This window comes from Balaenoptera borealis (assembly GCF_965194805.1).
Source record: "Balaenoptera borealis genome assembly, chromosome: 1".
Taxonomy (NCBI): Eukaryota; Metazoa; Chordata; class Mammalia; order Artiodactyla; family Balaenopteridae; genus Balaenoptera; species Balaenoptera borealis.
The window spans coordinates 17,191,308-17,215,409 of record NC_138860.1 but is presented as its reverse complement, the minus strand read 5'-3'; the positions used below and the strand labels follow the sequence as shown (position 1 = coordinate 17,215,409).

General features: G+C 38.3%; 2 long non-coding RNA genes across 4 annotated transcripts in view; both read left to right on the top strand.

The window, feature by feature from the left end:
- The window catches only part of LOC309630693, a 212,346-nt gene that overhangs the window by 65,416 nt on the left and 122,828 nt on the right, over nt 1–24,102 (top strand). The window lies entirely within an intron of this gene.
- The window catches only part of LOC309630564, an 86,151-nt gene that overhangs the window by 27,113 nt on the left and 34,936 nt on the right, over nt 1–24,102 (top strand). The gene's annotated exons all lie outside the window — the stretch shown is intronic.

Sequence of the window (24,102 nt, the reverse complement as noted above, 5' to 3'; positions counted from 1 at the left end):
GTGTTCTATGTCTGTGAGTCTAGTGAAACAGGTAGACTTTGGTACATAAATATCTATTTTGTAATCTGTAGCGCCCCCTAATGGTTGCCATGTTTATCCACTTAGAGTCGGCTTTTTCTCTTCAAACATACTACTTGGCAGACACTAGAAGAACAGTAGTTTGGGGACATTTTTCAAAGGATGCAAATGATTTCATGGCCTTCTTATTGGCTAGTATAATCTTAGCTAGAGCATCTTTTCAATAAGCATTTGATGCCTTCATAAGCATATTTCCTTGTCTCCTATTTACTGTTCTTCCTTGTTTCCTATATTTTCTTTCTTTTCTTGGCTTGGAATAAATTATTTAGTTGAGCACCTTACACTATCCCCAATCAACATCTGGCAAGAAATCTATACAGACAGATTTTTTCATCTGTAAGGACAAACTCAAAGAATTTGAAAATGAAAATGTTGGTGTAGCCATCTGAAAAGCTTTGAAACATTCTTTCAACTTTAGGGCAACCATCCCCCACTTTGCAAGGAACATGCTTCCTGTTAACTGGAAGGAAAAGAAATTTCTCTGGCACATTTTCCACTCAGCCTTCTTCTAGGTAATTCCCTTCATTGCTTTGGTAAGTCAATCACACTAACAGGTACCAGTGATTCTGTGCCTGCCTTGGGCTAAATAGAACAGGTGAAAAAACCCTTTCAGGTTGTCAGGTATTAATGTAAAATACCCCTAGACCTCACTGCTTATTCATCTTCATCTAGTTGACTAATGCTTTTTCCATGTTGTTACGTGTTGGTAAATTAAAGAAACCTTCCAGACAGTTCTGTCAACAGTTTACTGAAATGTACCTCATTAGTGAAGTTGAGCTGTCACCTGAGTGTAATTTAATCCTATTGAATTATCACTCAAAAATGCCTAAGTGCTCGGTTTTTGTACACCGGATAGAACACTTGCTACTAACACTGTCATGTTTCCAGTTGATGAGAGAGGAAACAAGCAAAAAATATGCAGCGTCTCCTCTGTCCCCCTGCCCCACCTTCGCCAATATAGTGATACTAATGTTAACTCCTGAGCAGAATATTATGTTTCACTGTAGATCAGAAACATCCCCATGGATCATCTTCTTTTCAAATCTAAAAAGTAAAGCTTGCATGCTGACTGCTACCTCCTTTATTTCCTTGTCCACTAACAAAAGGACTCACTGATACAGAGGCTAATCTGAAGGAGTTCAGTTTTCAGAGTCCATGTACAGCATTTCTTTAACGTTAGTAGAGCTTTTTATTGTAAGATATTATTTGTGACCTGCTGGAGGCGTTATCATGTTTCATCGATTGCAAAACAGCACATGAAATTAATTACTTTGCTTTAGTTGTATCTTTATTGTGATTATTACATTATTCTGAGGTGAACTGTGTCCAGGGAAGGATAAGAACTGATTATAAGAGTTTGGGGTTTGGGGGAGTTTGGCGTTAGTAGATGCAAGCTATTACATTTAGAATGGATAAAAAACAAGGTCCTATTGTAGAGCACAGGGAACTATATCCAATCTCCTGGGATAAACCATAATGGAAAAGAATATAAAATAAGGATGTATATATGTGTATAATTGAGTCACTTTGCTGTACAGCAGAAATTAGCACAACATTGTAAATCAACTATACTAAAATAATAATAAAAAAAAAAGAGCTGATTATAAGAAAACCATGCAGGCTTAACATTTTGTGAAGCTCTCCTTTGCAGAACACATTTGTAACTGTTTCCTTGGTTATTCAGGTAATTGTCACGATGTGGTCAAGGTGTGAGTTTTTCATTGTTGTGACTTGCCTAGTTGATCAGCCTAGCCTGTAGAAACTGAGGACAGTCTCTTTAATAGATAAAGACAAAGAGCCAAGAAATGTATAAGCAGGTCTAAATAAATTAGCCTGACATATCACACATAGACTGATGAGGTATCTGTCATAATAAAAAATGCTTCCTATGGGGGCTTCCCTGGTGGCGCAGTGGTTGAGAATCTGCCTGCCGATGCAGGGGACACAGGTTCGAGCCCTGGTCTGGGAGGATCCCACATGCCGCGGAGCACCTAGGCCCGTGAGCCACAATTACTGAGCCTGCGCGTCTGGAGCCTGTGCTCCGCAACAAGAGAGGCCGCGATGGTGAGAGGCCCGCGCACCGCGATGAGGAGTGGCCCCCGCTTGCCGCAACTAGAAAAAGCCCCTGCACAGAAACGAAGACCCAACACAGCCATAAATAAATAAATAAATAAACCCAAAGTTAAAAAAAAAAAATGCTTCCTATGGGACGTGTCCTGTACTCTGCATCTTACATGGATTAGTTTTTTCATTTCTCTTAACAACCCTCAGTGTTTGGCTTTATTTCTGATCACCATCTTATAGTTAAGGAAGATGCAACTTATTGAAGTAGAAGCTAAGGTTATCCAGCTCACAAATGGCAGAACCAAAATGTGAACTCCAAACCCACGCACTTACCATCTAGGCAGCATTGCAGTAACAGCTATGAAAGCACAGAGTCAAAGCCTGATCATAAGTTCTGGATGCTCTAACTTGTCACGATGGTTCTCCAAAGGAAAGTAGTTCTGTCGCTTGCATTTGGCCTCCTGGTTATGGGAAAGGGATGCTGCAGACTTATGCAGTTGTTTTCCTATTCTGTCAGAGTAGATTAGCTATGGCCCTAGAGTGGGCCTTTTGTGCACTGTGATACAGGTCACAGGACAATGAAATAAGACCCTGTAGCTTGTGGAGGCCTGGCTAGTGCCCCCGTGACAGTGTGCTCGACCTTACCTGCTTGCTGTGCTTTTATGGTCATGAAGATTATAAATTATATGGCTGCTTTCTTAGCCCTCTTACCTTCCTCCAACCTCTCTCCACCAACCCTCCATGTACCTGTCAGGCTTCACCAAAGATGCACTAAATTCTAAATGGTGGAAAACTGACTCTGAATAATGGTGGGTGAAAAGGACCAGGGAGCCTTATATTCCTATTCAGATGGCAGCCAACTTTGCCTGAGAAATAAAAAGGGAAATTCCTGGGAGAAAAATCACAGAAATAACACATATTTTCATATTCATTTTTTCCTCTAAAAGTAGAGCAAAGGGACCAAAATCAATCTAATGCATGTGTATTTTTTCTATTATGTCTACCGGTGGAATAAAACCCATAAGCAACCTCTGAGATTGCTATACACACAGAAATGTTATTGATTTCCACAGCTATTTTATATGGGAGACACAAATACAGGATGGCTTTCGGGGATTTTACTAGATCTGGGAAACCTCATTTGGGAAGCAGAAAAGAAGGTGGAGAAAAGTTGGGTCAGGAATATGGACCCACCACTATTCACTCGTGTTACATAATATTTGGGAGATTAAATTGGAAGATCTCAGAATTCCCTTTCAAGTCTAAAATTTTAAGTCAGCCCTGCCATCTTATGATTATTTGGGATCATATAATAATGATTATATGATCACCACTGACACCATATTTTAGTCTTCTCAAAGTGTGGTCCCCAGACCAGCAGAATCAGCATCACTCATTAAAAATACAAAGGCTTAATGTTATAAGTCATAATCCTAGTTATTACTTTAAAATGTATATCTCAGAAATTAAAAAAAAAAAAAAAAGGAAAGAAAAAAAAATACAAAGGCTTAGCATCACCCTGTTACCAAGTCCAAGCTCGTAGTGCTCACCACATGACAGGCCAATAAATCAAGAGAAGAGTTGTTGGGGTAAGGCATAGTGACTTTATTTGGAAAACCAGCAGACTGAGAAGGTGGTGGACTAGTGTCCCAAAGAACCATCCTCCCCTCGTTAGAATTCAGGCTTCTTTTTTTTTTTTTTTTTAATTTACTTATTTATTTATTTATTTTTGGCTGTGTTGGGTCTTCGTTTCTGTGCGAGGGCTTTCTCTAGTTGTGGCGAGCGGGGGCCACTCTTCATCGTGGTGCGCGGGCCTCTCACCATCGTGGCCTCTCCCGTTGGGAGCACAGGCTCCAGACGCGCAGGCTCAGCAGTTGTGGCTCACGGGCCCAGCTGCTCCGCGGCACGTGGGATCTTCCCAGACCAGGGCTCGTACCCGCGTCCGCTGCATTGGCAGGCAGACTCTCAACCACTGCACCACCAGAGAAGCCCTCAGGCTTCTTTTATACTAAAAGGGGAGGGGGATGCAGTCCTTGTTTTAGCCAGATTCCGGAGATGTGTTAATTTCGTTTTTCCTGCAGCCATTCACGGTGGGCCTGGGCAGGATGTTTCCTGTGAGCTAAACAAGGTATTTTAACTTAACACTCATTACCTGGGAGGCAGGGTTCCCGGAGGTGGGCCATTATGTATAATTTAAGCTTATAGGAAACATCCCTTTAGTGCTTAACTTGAATACAAAAGTTAGCTTAACAGAATACAAAAGTTCTTCCCTATTACAACCTAACATCTACTGTATTAATGACTCTGGTGGTGGGGTCCAGTAATATGTGGATTAACACACCTTCCAGGTGATTCTCACGCATGGCCAAGTTTGAGACCCACTGACATAATACTTGCATTATGGTTCATTTATACATATGTTCCTCCATGTATTCTATGATAAACTTCTTGGAGCAGGAACGTATTGGTTTTGCTCTAACTTTAGCTCATCGATTATGAGTGAGGCACAGCCTTTGCTTTCCTGGAGATTATAATCAAGTAAGGAACATAAAACTAGCAACCCTCAATGTGTGAAAGAGATGGGTTTCTCTCTACTCATCATTTGGAGAATCATGAGTGTGGGAGTGACAGACACATATTTGATGCCCTGCTTTTTCCCATCCACAAAGGCACAAATGAGCTGCTCACTTTTGCTGGACAAGCTTTAATATATCTTTGTAAATTAAAAATCTAAGTGGTAGTGTTTGATAACAGTACAAAATGCAACTTAAAGTTCGTGTCTAAAGATCATCTGGCGTGAAAATATATTGGATTCTCTAGAAAATGATCAGCCTGCTGACATCACATTTTTGGACATAGCACACTTTTGAGACAGGAAAAAGGACTGAGTACAATGTGCCAAGCCTTTTGATAAAGTTATCACGAACTCCATAAGTGAGGAAGACGTTGCTCACCTTCTCCAAGGAAGAACTCAGAGTGAAGAGTCCCCACTGAATGAAGGATGTTTCATTGTCATTCCTTGCTTCAAAACACATTGAGCCAAGCCACAGTTAGTTTGAAAATGGTTGCAATTTTCAGATTTTGCCTTCTCCTCACGCTTTCAATAAAAGTGAGCCTGCCCTTTCTATGAACTTGTCAACAAAGAAGTAAGAACTAATGATAACATGCCTTTTAGATGACTTAAGAGTTAGTGCATCAATGTGGTTCCCTTCAGCAACTCTTCTTTGTCTTATTATTTTTCTTAATAAACCACACACACACAAATTACATGCACACAGCCATTCATTCATTCATTTATGAAGTGGTCATGCCTATTTCCCATTCCAAACCTTTTTATCCTACCATGTCTGGTTGGTCAATCATAACAATCTTTTGCCTGTCTTCCCGCCTTCTGTTTCTCCATCTTCAGAGTTCACCTCCTCTTTACTAATCGCATTTTTCTTATTTGCCCTCAGGGTCCGTCACATTTATTGCATTAGAAAACGAAGGGCGTAGTAGCCCTATTCACATGGGTGAGAAGTGTTGGAAGAGATTAGAAGGTGGATAGAAAGGACTGTTTGCACTTAATGTATTTGAGGTGCCTGTGGGACAAACATGTGGAAATTATTTCCAATATACATGGGTCCAGGGCTCAGAAGGAAGATGTTGTGTGATGAATTAAGGATACACATGGTAATTTAAAGTCCAGATGTAGATGAGATCACTGCAGAGATTAAGTAAAGGGAAATGAGATTTGAGCACAGAGTAGGTTCCCAGTAAATGTTTGCTGTTTGTGGCATTTTACTGGGAAATTTACTACTAGTATGTGTGTCATGATCCTTTTACGTTGTCATGACCTGACCCTTTGAGGTTATGAAACTTGCTCATTCCTGGTGTCCATTATGGATTCTAACTCTCGACTTCAAAAATTACTTTAAAGAGAGATATTCCTAGAAATTTTGATTAATCAAATGGCAGCTCAGTGGATGGAACACTTCCAAAATAAATACTGAAAATGGTTTTAACCCTCACCCCTCTTAAGGCTAAGAAAAGAAGTCTGCTTTTTGTAGAAGGAAAATCCAATAGGAGCTATAGTCAGAGAAGAAATGCTAGCAGGAACTTCAGAGATCAAAGCTGAAGCGCTTATTTCCTATGAGAGGAGACTGAGGCAAAGAACGGTTAAGAAGCTAACACAAGGCCTCCTGCTTAAAACTGGTAGAAATCTCAACCCATGTCATCTGAGCAACAGATTTAGAGAAAGACTCTTTACTATAAGTTCTGATAATGCTGGGAATGCTCCCTGGAGCTTAAAGGGTCAAAATAATGACCTATTTCACAATTTCAAATTAAAACTTAAAAATTTCAATTACATTTTTACTTAATTGAAAAAGGAAGGTATGGTCTGGTATAAGGTAATTTCTTAAGTTTCATTGTTTTTTTTTCTTCGGCTGTTTTTTTGTTTTTTTTGTTTGTTTGTTTTAAGAGGGGAATGTGGATTGGAACAGATAACATTAGGTCACTTTTAGCTTCAAAATGTGGCATTCTATAATTCTTAAAAATCATAATACACTTGTGTAAGGAAGGATGAGAATGCCAGTAAATCAAATAATAACACTCAAGCTAACATTTCAAAATTATAGAAAGATTCGAAATTCTTGATCAATACAATCAATTGTAAAGTGAAGATTTTGCTTGCCTTGTTCTATTTTGTCTGATAATCTGTATACACAGCTCTTTTTTTAAAAAAATTGAATTATCGTAGATATGGGTGATTTCTACAGTCTAAAGAGCCATACTATAACATTCAAAGGAAAACTTTAGACTATTATTTCAGAAGAACTGGCAAAAATAATAGTATCTTCTTTCTTCATACTCTACATTTTTTTCCTCCATATTAATGAATGTTTTAAGTATGAAAGCCCAAACTTCACAAGTACCTAATTCTTCCTTTAAAAAGAACCGACACTACCTTTTCCCTGACTTCCCACCACATAAATTGGTAGTGGTGGAGGAGAGGGGAGGAGTGAGTTTTAGAAATTAAAGAAATGATCATCTCTAATATTCTCTTCCAGTTCTGCAGGTGACTCACTGCAGCTAATAGCCATAAAACATCTTTTATGTGTAGCCGAATTCAAGAATCTGCCGATTATTTATGGATCTGACATTAGTTCGTTATTTATTATTCATTCAACAGACATTTTTCAACCTCGACTTCTGTGCTGGGTAATCAGGTAAAAAAATATATGATGTAACACCAAACAGTTGCTTTTGTTGAACTGAGGGAGGAAACTCTTCCATTAGGCAGAACTTTTCAAAAGCAACTTAGAGCACGATATGGAGTAATTATGGAAGTTGGTAGCAGGAAAAAGAGATAATGCAATTCCTTCATCATTGCCCTAATCAATTCAACTTGTAAAACCACTAGGAATCCCTAAATCTTTTGACAGGTTCACAAATATGCAAACAGAGTCACAATGATAAGATGAGGGAGAAAGTTTTACTGTTTGGTATGAACATCAAACAATATTTTTATGAACTACAGAGATTTATTTAAGAGTTCCTTCTCTTTCCCCCATAAAACACATACAAAACATTTCTGAAAATCAGCAAACAATCAAAGTCACCCAAAGGTTTTGATTTCCTTGCTTGCCATCCAAAAATGACCGTGAGGCTGTAACAAGATGGAACAGTAGATTAGAAGTAGGCTTTGTAGATAAGACAAAGCAACCCTAAAAGAAAATCCTGAACCACATACTCGATGTGGTTGAGTATGTTAAGGACAGTCAATTCTAGACGTGTATCACAAGGATGTTTCTGGGGTTAATGTTAACTCTTTCAGAAAATTCAGAGTAAATAATCTTTAAAGGTGGAGATAATACAGCATGGTGTGCAGAATAAAGATTGTGGTTAAAAGACCCAGGTTTACATCCTCCTATAAATCTTAGTTTTCTCATTTTTAAAATAGGCATAATAATTCCTACCATGCAGGATTGTTATAAAAAGAAATAGGCAACAAGTAAATGGTCATTTATAATAGTGGTTCTCAATAGGAGATGATTTTGTGCCCTCTTTCCTCTCTCCCACCCCAGGGGACATTTGGCAAAGTCTAGCGACATTTTTGGTTATCACAACTAGAGAAGAGGTATTACTGGTGTCTAGTGTTCAGAGGCCAAGGATATTGCTGGGCACCCTATAAAGCACAAGACAGGCCCCACGACAAAGAATTACCTGGCCCAAGTATCCATAGTGTGAAGGTTGAAAAATCCTAGTAAGTACAGAGCATAGCAGGTGGGTAGGAAATCATGGTTATTACCATTACCTACAATACTTCAATACTAGATCTTACATAAAAAAGAAGCAGTGTGTATGTGGGGTGAATAGACTAAATATTTTTCTAGCCCTTATGAATGAACTCCAAGATCTCCCTGGAGATGTACATAATCCATTGTACAGCTTGAATACTATTCTCAATTAGCTCTAGTGACATCTAAAATGGATCTAGTTTGAGACAGGCTTCTATGAATGTATAAAGGAATTTCCTGTCAATGTTACTGTTTGTCAAATAGCCAGCCTCTTGACAGGCAAAACAACTAAAACTTAAGACAGGCATAGGCTGGAAATATAATTTAAACTTGTTTGTCAAGGTTGATTTTCCAATATGTTCTGTCTTAGATCCATCTCTGTTATGATTACCTGGTTATTTCTTCCCACTCTTTCCTCCCTTACCATGAGCTGAATTTGGGTGTTCTCCTCACAACTCCCTTACCAGGACAATTAGGCTTTGGGTCAGTGGGACATAGCATGCTATCTATAGAATACATTCTAAAGCCCATGGTCCATGAAAGTCTTAAATTTTTATTTCTGTGCTTTCCTGTAAATATAACAACATTCCTCTATCTTCTCTATTACGGAAATATCCTATGATGTTCCTCTGTAGGAATTTTTTCCATGGTAACTTTGAAAAAAATCACAAAGTACTTAGAGATTTTTTTTGACATACCAATAAAACAACCTAAAAAATGCAATCCATTATATCAGATTCTGACATTTTCTAAGAAGGATCTGTATTCAATTAAATCTAGTTTCTCACACATGGTTTTTAGGATTTTTTTTGGATTTGACATCCTCATGTACAAGTTTCCATCTTCATTTTGTCATGTAACAATTCTGAACACTCTTTTTTTTAACTTCTTTCCCAGCTTGCCTTCACCATCCACGAGACAGTTCATCACTTCTGTCTCACTATGGCGATTGTACTTTTCCACTTTTCTAATTTGGCTCATGCACATTTTTGATTACTCTTTCATATTCAGTGTTGGTTATTCATTTACACAAGAGTTAAAACATCGGCTGTTTTATTACTCTTTGTATTTCTACAAAGTGTCTAATGCAATGCAGGCACACCATAAGCCTCCCAATAAATGAGGATTCAGCAAATAAAGACCTACTCACATGCAACCAAGTTATGATGTAAGCACTGTTGATTCCCAAAGAGTGATTTGTTTACACAGTCTTATCAATGCTGCCATGGTTCTTTCTGCTTTATGTTTAAAACATCATGAACATGTCACAGGTGAAATTTATCTGTAAATAGTACCAGATGTTATAGTAGATCTAAGCTTTATAGCCACAAGAAGGATTCTAAGAAATTTTGTTAAGAGTTTGTATCTATTTTGAACCCCTTAAAGTCCCTGAATAGGATACAACATTGTATCCTTGATAAGTATGAAATGAAATGAAGTTAGGCAAAATCTTAATTATAAATAAAGACCCCACACTGATGCAGTTCATTTTTTGTTAGTTACCTATCAAATGGCACTGGACTAAAAATTCCTTGCTGAATATTTAGTTTTATAAGATGCTGTCAAATCAAGGGAATTTGATATGTCAATATGACTTTTAAATAAATATTATTAATTGAAACTGAGAAAACATTTCAGCCTTGCCTTCAATCCAACAAATATTTATGGAATACCTATTATGTGTTAGATGCTATTCTAGGTACTAGGCATATAGCAGTGACCATACCTTTTGTCCTTAAAACTTACACGTGCAATCTGTATTCATTTGCAACTGGAGGTATATGGAGAGAATAGTAGTTTGCTTCTTAATTAAGTTAATAAATATGCTGTTTGCATTTTCTGACATATTTAATTACATGATGATCTGGATTTCATATGAAAGAATCAACATAGTAAGGAAAAAAGGCATGAATTATTTTTGTATTCTTTCCAAACATTCGAGACTGAATAGTTTAAAAGCTGTTACCTAGAATGCTTTAATAATGGTTTGGTGAATTCCCAATTAGGATGATTTTTTAATTTTACTTTTTAATTTACTGTTTTACTTACACATAATCACTGTTCATTGTCTTACAGAAATATACTTACAAATAGCTATCTAGCTACATATTTAGGTGTGTTCAAATTTTAATATTTTATTTTAAAATAAACAGAATTTGAGGATAGGGAAAAATAAGCAGAAAAAAAAAAAAACTTACCTCTGGTCATTAGTGTAAATCCAGTTGTCTGTACTTTAAAGGGAATTAGTCGCTTTTTAGAAAGAGCTTTTAATTGCTTAATCTAAGTAATGTGGGCAATGGCATACGTGTTTTATTTTAGGGTCTATCTAGCCCACTCAGAAAATGTAATGGACCTAATTTTCATTTAGTATAGGTCTGTGCAGTTCCTAAAACATCTAAATGGCTATTAATTTAATCAGGTAATTTAACTATAGCTCTAGAAAAGGCCACCAGCTAGTTGTCACGCAATGATTATGAGGATGACATTTCTATCCCATGATGCCAACGGCAGACTTTGATACATCATTTTCTTTTTGAAGGTTAAACTCAGATAACCTGCCTTTGGCATTTAATTAGCTACATATTAAACACTTTTTTAATAATAAAATGATTAAAAATTTTATTGCTTCTCAAATGAGGCCCTTTTCGATAGATTTAATGACTTGGTTAGAGCTCTGTAGTTTGTGAACCAAACCTTACTTAGGCCCATATGTAGTAATGATATGCTTTACAGCTTGCAAAATCTGTATTTTATTCAAATGATGGCCATAATCATTTTGGATAAAACTTATAATGCTTTTTTCTGTATTTTTAAGTCTAACTGTTAAACGTCATTGGAAAGTAACCAGAAACCCCTTGATTCAAAATTTCCAGAAATTATCAAGTTCAAGATGAATAAAGAGACCATGAAATCTGTTTAATGTGCTGAATCTTCTATACTAATTGTTTACATTTCGAAAAATCACTTGTCACCATTGAATATCTGCCAAAAAATAATACAACTATTGTAGAAATGATGGAGAAGTGTGAGTAGACTGCAAATCCCCATCCATATTTTCACTTAATATTAGCTCTTTCTTCAGTGAAAACGGTCATCAGGAGACTCTTCATTGTTCATTCTTAGTGCGAATTGGGAGGGAGAAGGGGGAGTTAAAATATCTGTAAAATAGGTTGAAGAGACCGAAAGCTATCACGCAAGAACATGGTGTAAGTAAAGTCTGAATAAAAGCGACCATTGTCCTTTTATTCATTCTTAAAGTTTTTTAATTTAATTTCAAATTTATTTTATTATTTATATATGCATAGGTTTTAAGTGCTCAGTCCAATGACATTTGACAAAAGTATACAGCAATATGACCACCACCTCAGTCAAGCTATGGAACAATTCAATTATCACTCACACTTCCTCATGCCTCTTTCTAGTCAGCTGCCCAACTGTTTTGAACTCTGTCACCATAACTTAGTTTTGCTTGTTTTAGAGCATCATGTAGATGTAATTATATGGGGGACATACTTCTTTTGCTTGTCACATTATTTTTGAGCTACACAGTATTCAAGATTTTGCTCCTATCACTAGCTTGTTCCTCTTTATGGCCGTGTTCACACTACATTGTGTGAGTACATCACAACTGTTTATCCATTCACCTGTTGATGGATGTTTGGGTTGTTTCTAGCTGTTTACTATTATTAAGTAAGCCATGAACATTTTAAAATAATTTTTTGAACACGTTTTTATTACTATTGACTAAGTATCCAAGAGTAGCACTGCTGGGTCATTATAATACTTGTATCTTTAACTTGAGGAGAAACTGCCAATATCTTCACTTTTGATGTAGTTGTCAATGGACCTGCATCTACTCCCTTCAGCATAAAAAGATAAAAGGATATAATGAATACTATTCAATGCAAAGTATAATGTGAGGTTGTTTAGAATTTTAATTGTGATTTTCTTCTGTCTGTAGATGTAGAAATTTTCTCTTTGGTGGTTTGACAGAATGGTCCCCCTCTCATTCCATATCAACAGATTACTGCTTTTATTTCGGGTTTAGGTAAATGTGGACTTGTTTTTTGGGATTTTGGTTGTTAGAGAAAATAAGGGAAAAAACATAAACACAAATGATTAATCAAATTAAGATGAATCATATAGAAGAGGCTACCTGTTATTTTGTCAAATGTATATCTCTTTTTACATTAATGAAACTTCTATGTAATCAAGCTATGTAGATGGCAATAATTTTGGTCATTAAGATCTGTAGTCAGCAACAAATAAGCTTAATCCACGTTACTCACTTTTAACTTTTTATGGAGCATTTTGTTAATTATAGTACAAAAATTTTGAGAACATCTGTGAACTATAGACATATCCTTGACCTTTGATCTTGTGAAAAGAAATTTATTACAGTTTGATTCTATCAGCTGAGAATACATTCCTGTTTACATAGAACCTTTATCTTTAAGCTAATTGTATACAATCGTATATAATTATGGTGTCTCGGTAGAAACTAACAATTTTGAGTCAAATAAAATGGTCTGGAGGCACTTTATTTTAACTTTACTTAATGATTTGCCACCTCTTTTTGATGATCTATAGCTTCACTGCCCAGTAAGGTAGCCACTGACTACATGTGTTTATTGGGCACTTGAAGTGTGGCTAATCAGGATGGAGACTTAGTACCAAAGATAAAAAATCTCATTAATAATTGGTATATTGATTATGTATTGAAATGTTAATACTTGGGATATGTGGGTTAAATAAAATATGATATTAAAATGAATTTCACCTGCTTCTTTTTGTTCTTTTCAACATGGCTATCGGAAAATTTTAAGTTACATATGTGGCTCCCATTTTATTTCTATTGGACAGAGTTCATCAAGATGTATATTCTCCTGCTATAGAAAATATAGAGCAAGTATCGCTACATGCTAATTATCTGTTTTCATGGATATGAACTGAGAGTGGTTTCAATAGGTAACTGATAACAAAGTCCCCTAAAATGGAGCTCTGATGAGTAAGAGAATGACTAGGAGGAGAAATCTTAGCTCGCCCGAAGTACCTAAGCTCTGTAGATGGCAGAAGACCAATTCTCCCCAGCAACTTGATAGACCTTCCCCCTGCTGAAGTTCCAGATTGTTGAAAGGCATTTATACCAGTTTTTACGAGGATGAATTGAGGGTGAATGGATAAAGTGAATGCATTCCATCCTGGATCCTCTATTCTCATTTCAAACCTTGATGATCACCATTCTGCCTATGCATCATTTGCATTTATCCTCATGCAGTCTCAACACAGAAGACAAGGATGAACTCAAGTGAAGAACTAACCTACCCTGAGGCAACTAGAGACTTAAAGTTTGAAAGTAAAACTCCACTGAATTTTTGTTCATGTTCTGTGCATAACTTAAGAATGCAGTAGAGAATTGAAGCATAGATCCATCCCTAAAAAAGAATAAACAAAAAAAAATTTGTAGACAAGTGACTAAATGACCCAAATTAGGCATTTGATTTGAGGCATTCATAGAATTCCCCCTTGTGTGTTTGGATGCTACCAAAAGGCAGGCTGTATGGGGTAATGGAAACATGAATGTTTGGGGAAAAGACCAAGGAAGTTTCTCTGGCTTCTGGGAAAATTCCCATCTACCTCAGGAGTACTTGGGGCATGGTCCTCATTGATAACTTCTAAAAGTGAGTCTATAGAGGGTATAATTGAAAGAGTTATGAAAAAAGAAAGAAAACAGTTTCACCCTATTGACAAAAGGACTACAACCTTAATTTGCTCACCTGTGTATAGGATGCTACACCAAATGGAAATCTACCTGCCACCCCTCTAAGTTACTCTGTTTAGAAAGACCTCTGCTTGCTTAGACTTCCTTCTATAAATGTAATGCTTGCTGAAATGTCAAATTGAGACTTAGACTACCTATACATATTTTACCCACCAAATAGAAGCTATCTGTGCCTCCCCAAACAAGCTCTATCAATGCATTTGAATCATGTTATGTTTTCATAATACCAAACGATTCAGTGATGTGTGAAAAGACCAGTAAATTGGCAAGTTGCTTGTTCTGTGTAAACCCAATGAGCTGATGTATTTGAGTAATTAGACTGGAGGTGCAGCTGTTTGGTGCCATGAAGTTTCTAGTCCTTGGTGAGACAGAGATCCAGGAATTGTTATTTCTTATTGAAGAAATGCTCATGAATGTGACACCGAATTGCTGAACTATGCTATCCAGAGCTCTCTGTATATCCTCATCAATCATAGTTTATATGAATAACCATTGAATTATCAGAGACGGAGGCAGTCTTCCTTAAGTATAAAAAGGCACTATGATACAGCATTTAAGAGCAAAGATGCTGGAGCCAAACTGGGCTCTGCTACCTACAAGCTGTATGTCCCTAGGTACTCACCATTCTGTGCCTGTTTCTTCATCTTTAAAATGGAATAATAATAGCACTTAATTCATGGAGTTATTCTGAAAATTAATGAATTAATAATTTTAAAAGGCCTTGAAAAGTGCTTGACATATCTAAGCTGTTAATTATTACATATTTTATATTGCAACTGAGGAAGTCTCACTAGTTCAATGGAAGTTACGGATGCATCAGTTTAGGTAGATGTCACCTAAGGTTCTATGGCCTTGGGTGGACTTAGTCACAAAGAACTGAAGCTGATTTCCTACAGCCTTTCAACAAACTGCTAAAGATGAGTTCTATCTCTTCTCCATGGGAAAGCATTTTGAAACAGGGACCTAGAGGCAATGGAGCCCTTTCTACTTACCAACTACACATTTTTCTTTTACGTGAGATAGTTATGTAAAAAACTGTGCAAGCTAGCCATCCACTGGCATCCATTTCTGCAACCCAAGCTTTTAGCACAATCATTGGCACAGAGCTAAGACACCCAATAAATAATCATAATCACATCCACAGTTGCTATGGACTGAATGTTTGTCTTCCCCCAAATTCATATATTGAAGCTTTAATCCCCAATTGATGGAATTTGGAGGTGGGGCCTTTGGGAGATAATTAGCCTTCGATGAGGTCATGAAGGTGGGAACCTCGTGATGGGATTAGTGCACTTATAAGAAGAGGAAGAGAACAAAGCCCTCTCCTCACCGTGTGAGGGTACAGCAAGAAGTCTGCAAACCAGGAAGAAAGCACTTACCAAACACCAAATCTGCCCTTGACCTTGGACTCCGCAGCCTCCAGAACTGTGAGAAATAAATGTTTGTTGTTTAAGCCACTCTGTCTATGGTATTTTGTTATAGTAGCCCAAACTGACTATGACAACAGCTAACATTTGTTAAGCATTTATTCTTGCCAGACACTGTTCTAAACATTCTATATATATTAATTTTTAATCCTCATAATTCCATGAAATATATACTATCATTATCTTATAACCCCTATGTTGAAGATGGATACCAAGGCACAAAGAGGTTATATACCTAAGATCACCCAGCTAGAGAATGGTCACACTGATATTAAGACACGAGCAGTCTGGTGTAGAGCCTGCACTTTCGATCACTACATTATACTGCAATAAATATCTCCTAAATGAATGAATCAATGCACACTCAGGACACGATTTTCCATCACAATTTTATTGTTAATGTTTCCTTCAAATAAAGGGCAAAAATTTCCCTGGAGGAAAAATTTGAAACAGTACTGACATATGATAGAACAAATATGCATAAAGTGTGGGTTCAACACATCTAGGCAGTTTTGAACAACACTCACCACGTCTCCAGGAAAGGGTGCATATGAAGTACATGGTAATTCAGTCCAGGGACCAAGGGGCAGGGAATGGAAGCGTTACCTTGGAGAATGGCTCATGATCTAGAGTTAGGATAGTAGACGTTACATGCATCAATTCAGGCTCCAGGCTTCCAGGGACCTCTTACACCTAAGATACCGAAGGCACGTGACCTAACAGCTTTCAACTTCAGTTTCTTCCTCTGAAAAATGGGGATAATATCAATCCCTACCTCTTGGGGTTGTTGTGAGAACTGAATGAATTGGATGTGTGCAAAGCAAGGAATACAGTGCCTGACCCACAGCGAGTCCTCAATAAGTGTCTGGTGTGTTGTCAGTGCCGGGGCTCTAAATCTCATCTCTGTAAACTCCTGAGAGCTTTTTGTTGAGTTGTTTTGGCCTCTTGCTTCTGGTTTTCTCTCTGGAGAATTGTTAGGGTGCCCTTGTGATTTAGTCAGGCTTGAAGAAGAGGCTTACTAAAAACACAGATACTCCTGATCAGGCTGGCTTTGTCGGTCATGGGTTTCTTTCTCAGAGCAGGGAGACTTTTCTCCAGCTTTCTCTTGGCTTGGATCAAGTTGCTTCAACAGACCAGTATCTCTCTTTCAATCCAAGTCTACTTGCCTACAAGCTATAAATCAGCTTTGGAAAACATGTTTTTCTACAAGTCCAGATGTAAAAAAATAGACCTGATTTCCTCATAGTGCCTGCAGCGCCTCCCTCTGAGACAAAGCCAGGTTGATTTGTTTTTTCCAGAGCAACATGAGTGCCATTAGTGCAATTGTATCAATAAACTTCTTTTGTCAACAAACATTCTCAGCCAGGGACTTGGGCACTGCTAAGATACAAGCCAAATGTGTATTTAATCATGCGGTCTATATTTTTATTTGTATTTATTTATTTATTTATTTAACATCTTCATTGGAGTATAATTGCTTTACAATGTTGTGTTAGTTTCTGCTGTATAACAAAGTGAATCAGCTATACGTAAACATATATCCCCATATCTCCTCCCTCTTGCGTCTCCCTCCCTCCCACCCTCCGTATCCCACCCCTCTAGGTGGTCACAAAGCACCAAGCTGATCTCCCTGTGCTATGCGGCTGCTTCCCACTAGCTATCTATTTTACATTTGGTAGTGTATATATGTCCATGCCACTCTCTCACTTCGTCCCAGCTTACCCTTCCCCCTCCCCGTGTCCTCAAGTCCATTGTCGACATCTGTGTCTTTATTCCTGTCCTGCCCCTAGGTTCTTCAGAACCACTTTTTTTTTAGATTCCATATATATGTGTTAGCATATGATATTTGTTTTTCTCTTTCTGACTTACTTCATTCCGTATGACAGACTCTAGGTCCATCCACTTCACTACAAATAACTCAGTTTCGTTTTTTTCTTTGGCTGGGTAATATTCCATTGCATCTATGTGCCACATCTTCTTTATCCATTCATCTGTCGATGGACACTTAGGTTGCTTCCATGTTCTGGCTATTGTAAATAGTGCTGCAATGAACATTGTGGTACATGACTCTTTTTGAATTATGGTTTTCTCAGGGTATATGCCCAGTAGTGGGATTGCTGGGTCGTATGGTAGTTCTATTTTTAGTTGTTTAAGGAACCTCCATACTGTTCTCCATAGTGGCTGTATCAATTTACATTCCCACCAACAGTGCAAGAGGGTTCCCTTTTCTCCACACCCTCTCCAGCATTTATTGCTTGTAGATTTTTTGATGATGCCCACTATGACTGGTGTGAGATGATACCTCATTGTAGTTTTGATTTGGATTTCTCTAATGATTAGTGATGTTGAGCATCCTTTCATGTGTTTGCTGACAATCTGTATATCTTCTTTGGAGAAATGTCTACTTAGGTCTTCTGCCCATTTGTGTATTAGGTTGTTTGTTTTTTTGATATTGAGCTGCATGAGCTGCTTGTATATTTTGGAGATTAATCCTTTGTCAGTTGCTTTGTTTGCAAATATTTTCTCCCATTCTGAGGGTTGTCTTTTCGTCCTGTTTATGGTTTCCTTAGTGTGCAAAAGCTTTTAAGTTTCATTAGGTCCCATTTGTTTATTTTTGTTTTTATTTCCATTTCTCTAGGAGGTGGGTCAAAAAGGATCTTGCTGTGATTTACGTCACAGAGTGTTCTGCCTATGTTTTCCTCTAAGACTTTTATAGTGTCTGGCCTTACATTTAGGTCCTTAATCCATTTTGAGTTTATTTTTGTGTATGGTGTTAGGGAGTGTTCTAATTTCATTCTTTAACATGTAGCTGTCCAGTTTTCCCAGCACCACTTATTGAAGAGGCTGTCTTTTCTCCACTGTATATGCTTGCCTCCCTTATTAAAGATAAGGTGACCATATGTGCGTGGGTTTATCTCTGGGCTTTCTATCCTGTTCCATTGATCTATGTCTCTGTTTTTGTGCCAGTACCATACTGTCTTGATTACTCTAGCTTTGTACTATAGTCTGAAGTCAGGGAGCCTGATTCCTCCAGCTCTGTTTTTCTTCCTTAAGATTGCTTTGGCTATTCAGGGTCTTTTGTGTTCCCATACAAATTGTGAAATTTTTTGTCCTTGTTCTGTGAAAAATGCCAGTGGTAGTTTGATAGGGATTGCATTGAATCTGTAGAGTACTTTGGGTAGTATCGTCATTTTCACAATGTTGATTCTTCTGATCCAAGAACATGGTATATCTCCCCATCAGTTTTTATCATCTTTAATTTCTTTCAGCAGTGTCTTATAGTTTTCTGCATACAGGTCTTCTGTCTCTTTAGGTAGGTTTATTCCTAGGTATTTTATTCTTTTTGTTGCAATGGTAAATGGGAGTGTTTCTTTAATTTCTCTTTCAGATTTTTCATCATTAGTGTATAGGAATGCAAGAGATTTCTGTGCATTAATTTTGTATCCTGCTCCTCTACCAGATTCATTGATTAGCTCTAGTAGTTTTCTGGTAGCATCTTTAGGATTCTCTATGTATAGTATCATGTCATCTGCAAACAGTGAGTTTTACTTCTTCTTTTCCGATTTGGATTCCTTTAATTTCTTTTTCTTCTGTGATTGCTGTGGCTAAAACTTCCAAAACTATGTTGAATAACAGTAGCGAGAGTGGGCAACCTTGTCTTGTTCCTAATCTTAGAGGAAATGGTTTCAATTTTTCACCATTGAGAACGATGTTGGCTGTGGGTTTGTCATATATGGTCTTTATTATGTTGAGGTTGGTTCCCTCTATGCCTACTTTCTGGCGGGTTTTTATCATAAATGGGTGTTGAATTTTGTCAAAAGCTTTTTCTGCATCTATTGAGATGATCATATGGTTTTCATCCTTCAATTTGTTAATATGGTGTATCACATTAATTGATTTGCATATGTTGGAGAATCCTTGCATTCCTGGGATAAACCCCACTTGATCATGCTGTATGATCCTTTTAATGTGCTGTTGGATTCTGTTTGCTAGTATTTTGTTGAGGATTTTTGCATCTATGTTCATCAGTGATATTGACCTGTAGTTTTCTTTCCTTGTGACACCTTTGTCTGGTTTTGGTATCAGAGTGATGGTAGCCTCATTGAATGAGTTTGGGAGTGTTCCTCCCTCTGCTATATTTTGAAAGAGTTCGAGAAGGATAGGTGTTAGCTCTTCTCTAAATGTTTGATAGAATTCGCCTGTGAAGCCATCTAGTCCTGGGCTTTTGTTTGTTGGAAGATTTTTAATCACAGTTTCAATTTCAGTGCTTGTGATTGGTCTGTTCATATTTCCTATTTCTTCCTGGTTCAGTCTTGGAAGGTTGTGCTTTTCTAAGAATTTGTCCATTTCTTCTATGTTGTCCATTTTATTGGCATATAGTTGCTTGTAGTAATCTCTCATGGTCCTTTGTATTTCTTCAGTGTCAATTGTTACTTCTCCTTTTTCATTTCTAATTCTGTTGATTTGAGTCTTCTCCCTTTTTTTCTTGATGAATCTGGCTAATGGTTCATCAATTTTATCTTCTCAAAGAACCATCTTTTAGTTTTATTGATCTTTGCTATCAGTTTCTTCATTTCTTTTTCATTTATTTCTGATCTGATCTTTATGATTTCTTTCCTTCTGCTAACTTTGGGGTTCTTTTGTTCTTCTATCTCTAAGTGCTTTAGGTGTAAGTTTAGGTTGTTTATTTGAGATTTTTCTTGTTTCTTGAGGTAGGATGGTATTGCTATAAACTTCCCTCTGATAACTGCTTTTGTTGCATCCCATAGGTTTTGGGTCAATGTGTTTTTATTGTCATTTGTCTCTAGGTAATTTTTTTATTTCCTCTTTGATTTCTTCAGTGATCTCTTGCTTATTTAGTAGTGTATTGTTTAGCCTCCATGTGTTTGTATTTCTTACAGTTTTTTCCTGTAATTGATATCTAGTCTCATAGTGTTGTGGTCAGAAAAGATACTTGATACGATTTCAATTTTCTTAAGTTTACCAAGGCTTGATTTGTGACCCAAAATGTGATCTATCCTGGAGTATGTTCCATGAGCACTTGAGAAGAAAGTGTATTCTGTTGTTTTTGGATGGAATGTCCTATAAATATCAATTAAGTCCGTCTTGTTTAATGTGTCATTTAAAGCTTGTGTTTCCTTATTTATTTTCATTTTGGATGATCTGTCCATTGGTGAAAGTGGGGTCTTAAAGTCCCCTACTATGATTGTGTTACTGTCGAGTTCCCCTTTTATGGCTCTTAGCATTTGCCTTATGTATCAAGGTGCTCCTATGTTGGGTGCATATATATGTATAATTGTTATGTCTTCTTCTTGGATTGATCCCTTGATCATTATGTAGTGTCCTTCTTTGTCTCTTGTAATTGTTTTTATTTTAAAATCTATTTTGTCTGATATGAGAATTGCTACCCCAGCTTTCTTTTGATTTCCATTTGCATGGAATATCTTTTTCCATCCCCTCACTTTCAGTCTGTATGTGTCCCTGGGTCTGAAGTGGGTCTCTTGTAGACAGCATATATACGGGTCATGTTTTTGTATCCATTTAGCCAGTCTATGTCTTTTGGTGGGAGCATTTAATCCATTTACATTTATGGTAATTATTGATATGTATGTTCCTATTACCATTTTCTTAATTGTTTTGGGTTTGTTTTTGTAGGTCTTTTCCTTCTCTTGTGTTTCCTGCCTAGAGAAGTTCCTTTAGCATTTGTTGTGGAGCTGGTTTGTTGGTGCTGAATTCTCTTAGCTTTTCCTTGTCTGTAAAGTTTTTAATTTCTCCATCGATTCTGAATGAGATCCTTGCTGGGTAGAGTAATCTTGGTTGTAGGTTTTTCCCTTTCATCACTTTTAATATGTCCTGCCACTCCCTTCTGTCTTGCAGAGTTTTTTGTGAAAGATCAGCTGTTAACTTTATGGGGATTCCCTGTGTATTATTTGTTGCTTTTCCCTTCCTGCTTTAATATTTTTTCTTTGTATTTAATTTTTGATAGTTTAATTAATATGTGTCTTGGCATGTTTCTCCTTGGATTTATCCTGTATGGGACTGTCTGTTCTTCCTGGACTTGATTGATTATTTCCTTTCTCAACTATAATCTCTTCAAATATTTTCTCAATCCCTTTCTTTATCTCTTCTTCTTCTGGAACCCCTATAATTAGAATGCTAGTGCATTTAATGTTGTCCCAGAGCTCTCTGAGACTGTCCTCAATTCTTTTCATTCTTTTTTCTTTATTCTGCTCTGTGGTAGTTATTTCCACTATTTTATCTTCCAGGTCACTTATCCGTTCTTCTGCCTCAGTTATTCTGCTATTGATTCCTTCTAGAGAATTGTTAATTTCATTTATTGTGTTGTTCATCATTATTTGTTTGCTCTTTAGTTGTTCTAGGTCCTTGTTAAACGTTTCTTGTATTTTCTCCATTCTATTTCCAAGATTTTGGATCATCTTTACTATCATTACTGTGAATTCCTTTTCAGGTAGACTGAGTATTTCCTCTTCATTTGTTAGGTCTGGTGGGTTTTTTACTTTGCTACTTCATCTGCTGTGTGTTTCTGTGTCTTCTCATTTTTCTTAGCTTACTGTGTTTGGGTTCTCCTTTTCGCAGGCTGCATGTTCGTAGTTCCCATTGTTTTGTTGTCTGCCCCCAGTCGGTAAGGTTGGTTCAGTGGGTTGTGTAGGCTTCCTGGTGGAGGGGACTGGTGCCTGTGTTCTGGTGGATGAGGCTGGATCTTGTTTTTCTTGTGGGCAGGACCACGTCCGGTGGTGTGTTTTAGGGTGTCTGTGAACTTATTATGATTTTAGGCAGCCTCTCTGCTAATGGGTGGGGTTGTGGTCTTGTCTTGCTAGCTGTTTTGCATGGGGTGTCCAGCACTGGAGCTTGCTGGTCATTGAGTGGAGCTGGGTCTTAGCGTTGAGATGGAGATCTCTGGGAGAGCTCTCGTCAGTTGATTATGTGGGACCAGGAGGTCTCTGGTGGTCCAATGTTCTGAACTCGGCTCTTCCACCTCAGAGGCTCAGGCCTGACACCCAGCCGGAGCACCAAGACCCTGTCAGCCACATGGCTCAGAAGAAAAGGGAGAAAAAAAAAGAAAGAAAAAATAAATAAAATTAAAAAAATAAATAAAAGAAGAAAGCAACCAAACCAATAAACAAATCCACCAATGATAACAAGCGCTAAAAACTATACTAAGATAAACATAAAAATCAGAAACTAGTCATTTGCATACAGCAAACCCCAAGTCTACAGTTGCTCCCAAAGTCCATGACCTCAATTTTGGGATGTTCATTGTCTATTCAGGTATTCCACAGATGCAGGGCACATCAAGTTGACTGTGGAGATTTAATCTGCTGCTCCTGAGTCTGCTGGGAGAGATTTCCCTTTCTCTTCTTTGTTCGCCCAGCTCCTGGGGTTCAGCTTTCGATTTGGCCCCGCCTCTGCGTGTAGGTCACCTGAGGGTGCCTGTTCTTTGCCCAGACAGGACGGGGTTAAAGGAGCTCTGATTAGGGGGCTCTGGCTCACTCAGGCCAGGGGCAGGGAGGGTACAGAATGCAGGGCAAGCCTGCAGCTGCAGAGGCCGGCGTGACGTTGCACCAGCCTGAGGCGCGCCATGTGTTCTCCTGGGGAAGTTGTCCCTGGATCACAGGACCCTGACAGTGGTGGGTTGCACAGGCTCCCAAGAGGGGATGTGTGGATAGTGACCTGTGCTTGCCCACAGGCTTCTTGGTGGCAGCAGCAGCAGCGTTAGCGTTTCATGCCCATCTCTGGGGTCTGCACTGATAGCCGCGGCTCGCACCCGACTCTGAAGCTCATTTCGGCGGTGCTCTGAATCCCCTCTCCTCATGCACCCCGAAACACTGGTCTCTTGACTCTTAGGCAGTTCCACACTTTTTCCCAGAGTCCCTCCTGGCTAGCCATGGCGCACTAGCCCCTTCAGGCTGTGTTCACACTGCCAACCTCAGTCCTCTCCCTGGGATCCGACCTCCGAAGCCCGAGCCTCAGCTCCCAGCCCCCGCCCGCCCCCCGTGTGAGCAGACAAGCCTCTCGGGCTGGTGAGTGCTGGTCGGCACCGCTCCTCTGTGCGGTAATCTCTCCACTTTGCCCTCCGCACCCCTGTTGCTGTGCTCTCCTCCGTGGCTCTGAAGCTTCCCCCCTCTGCCACCCGCAGTCTCCACCCGCGAAGGGGCTTCTAGTGTGTGGAAACCTTTCCTCCTTCACAGCTCCCTCCCAGAGGGGCAGGTCCCGTCCCTATTCTTTTGTCTCTGTTTTTTCTTTTTTCTTTTGCCCTACCCATGTACGTGGGGAGTTGCTTGCCTTTTGGGAAGTCTGAGGTCTTCTGCCAGCGTTCAGTACGTGTTCTGTAGGAGTTGTTCCACATGTAGATGTATTTCTGATGTATCTGTGTGGAGGAAGGTGATCTCCACGTCTTAATCCTCCGCCATCTTGAAGGTCCTCCTAGGTCTATACTTTTAGTTTTCAG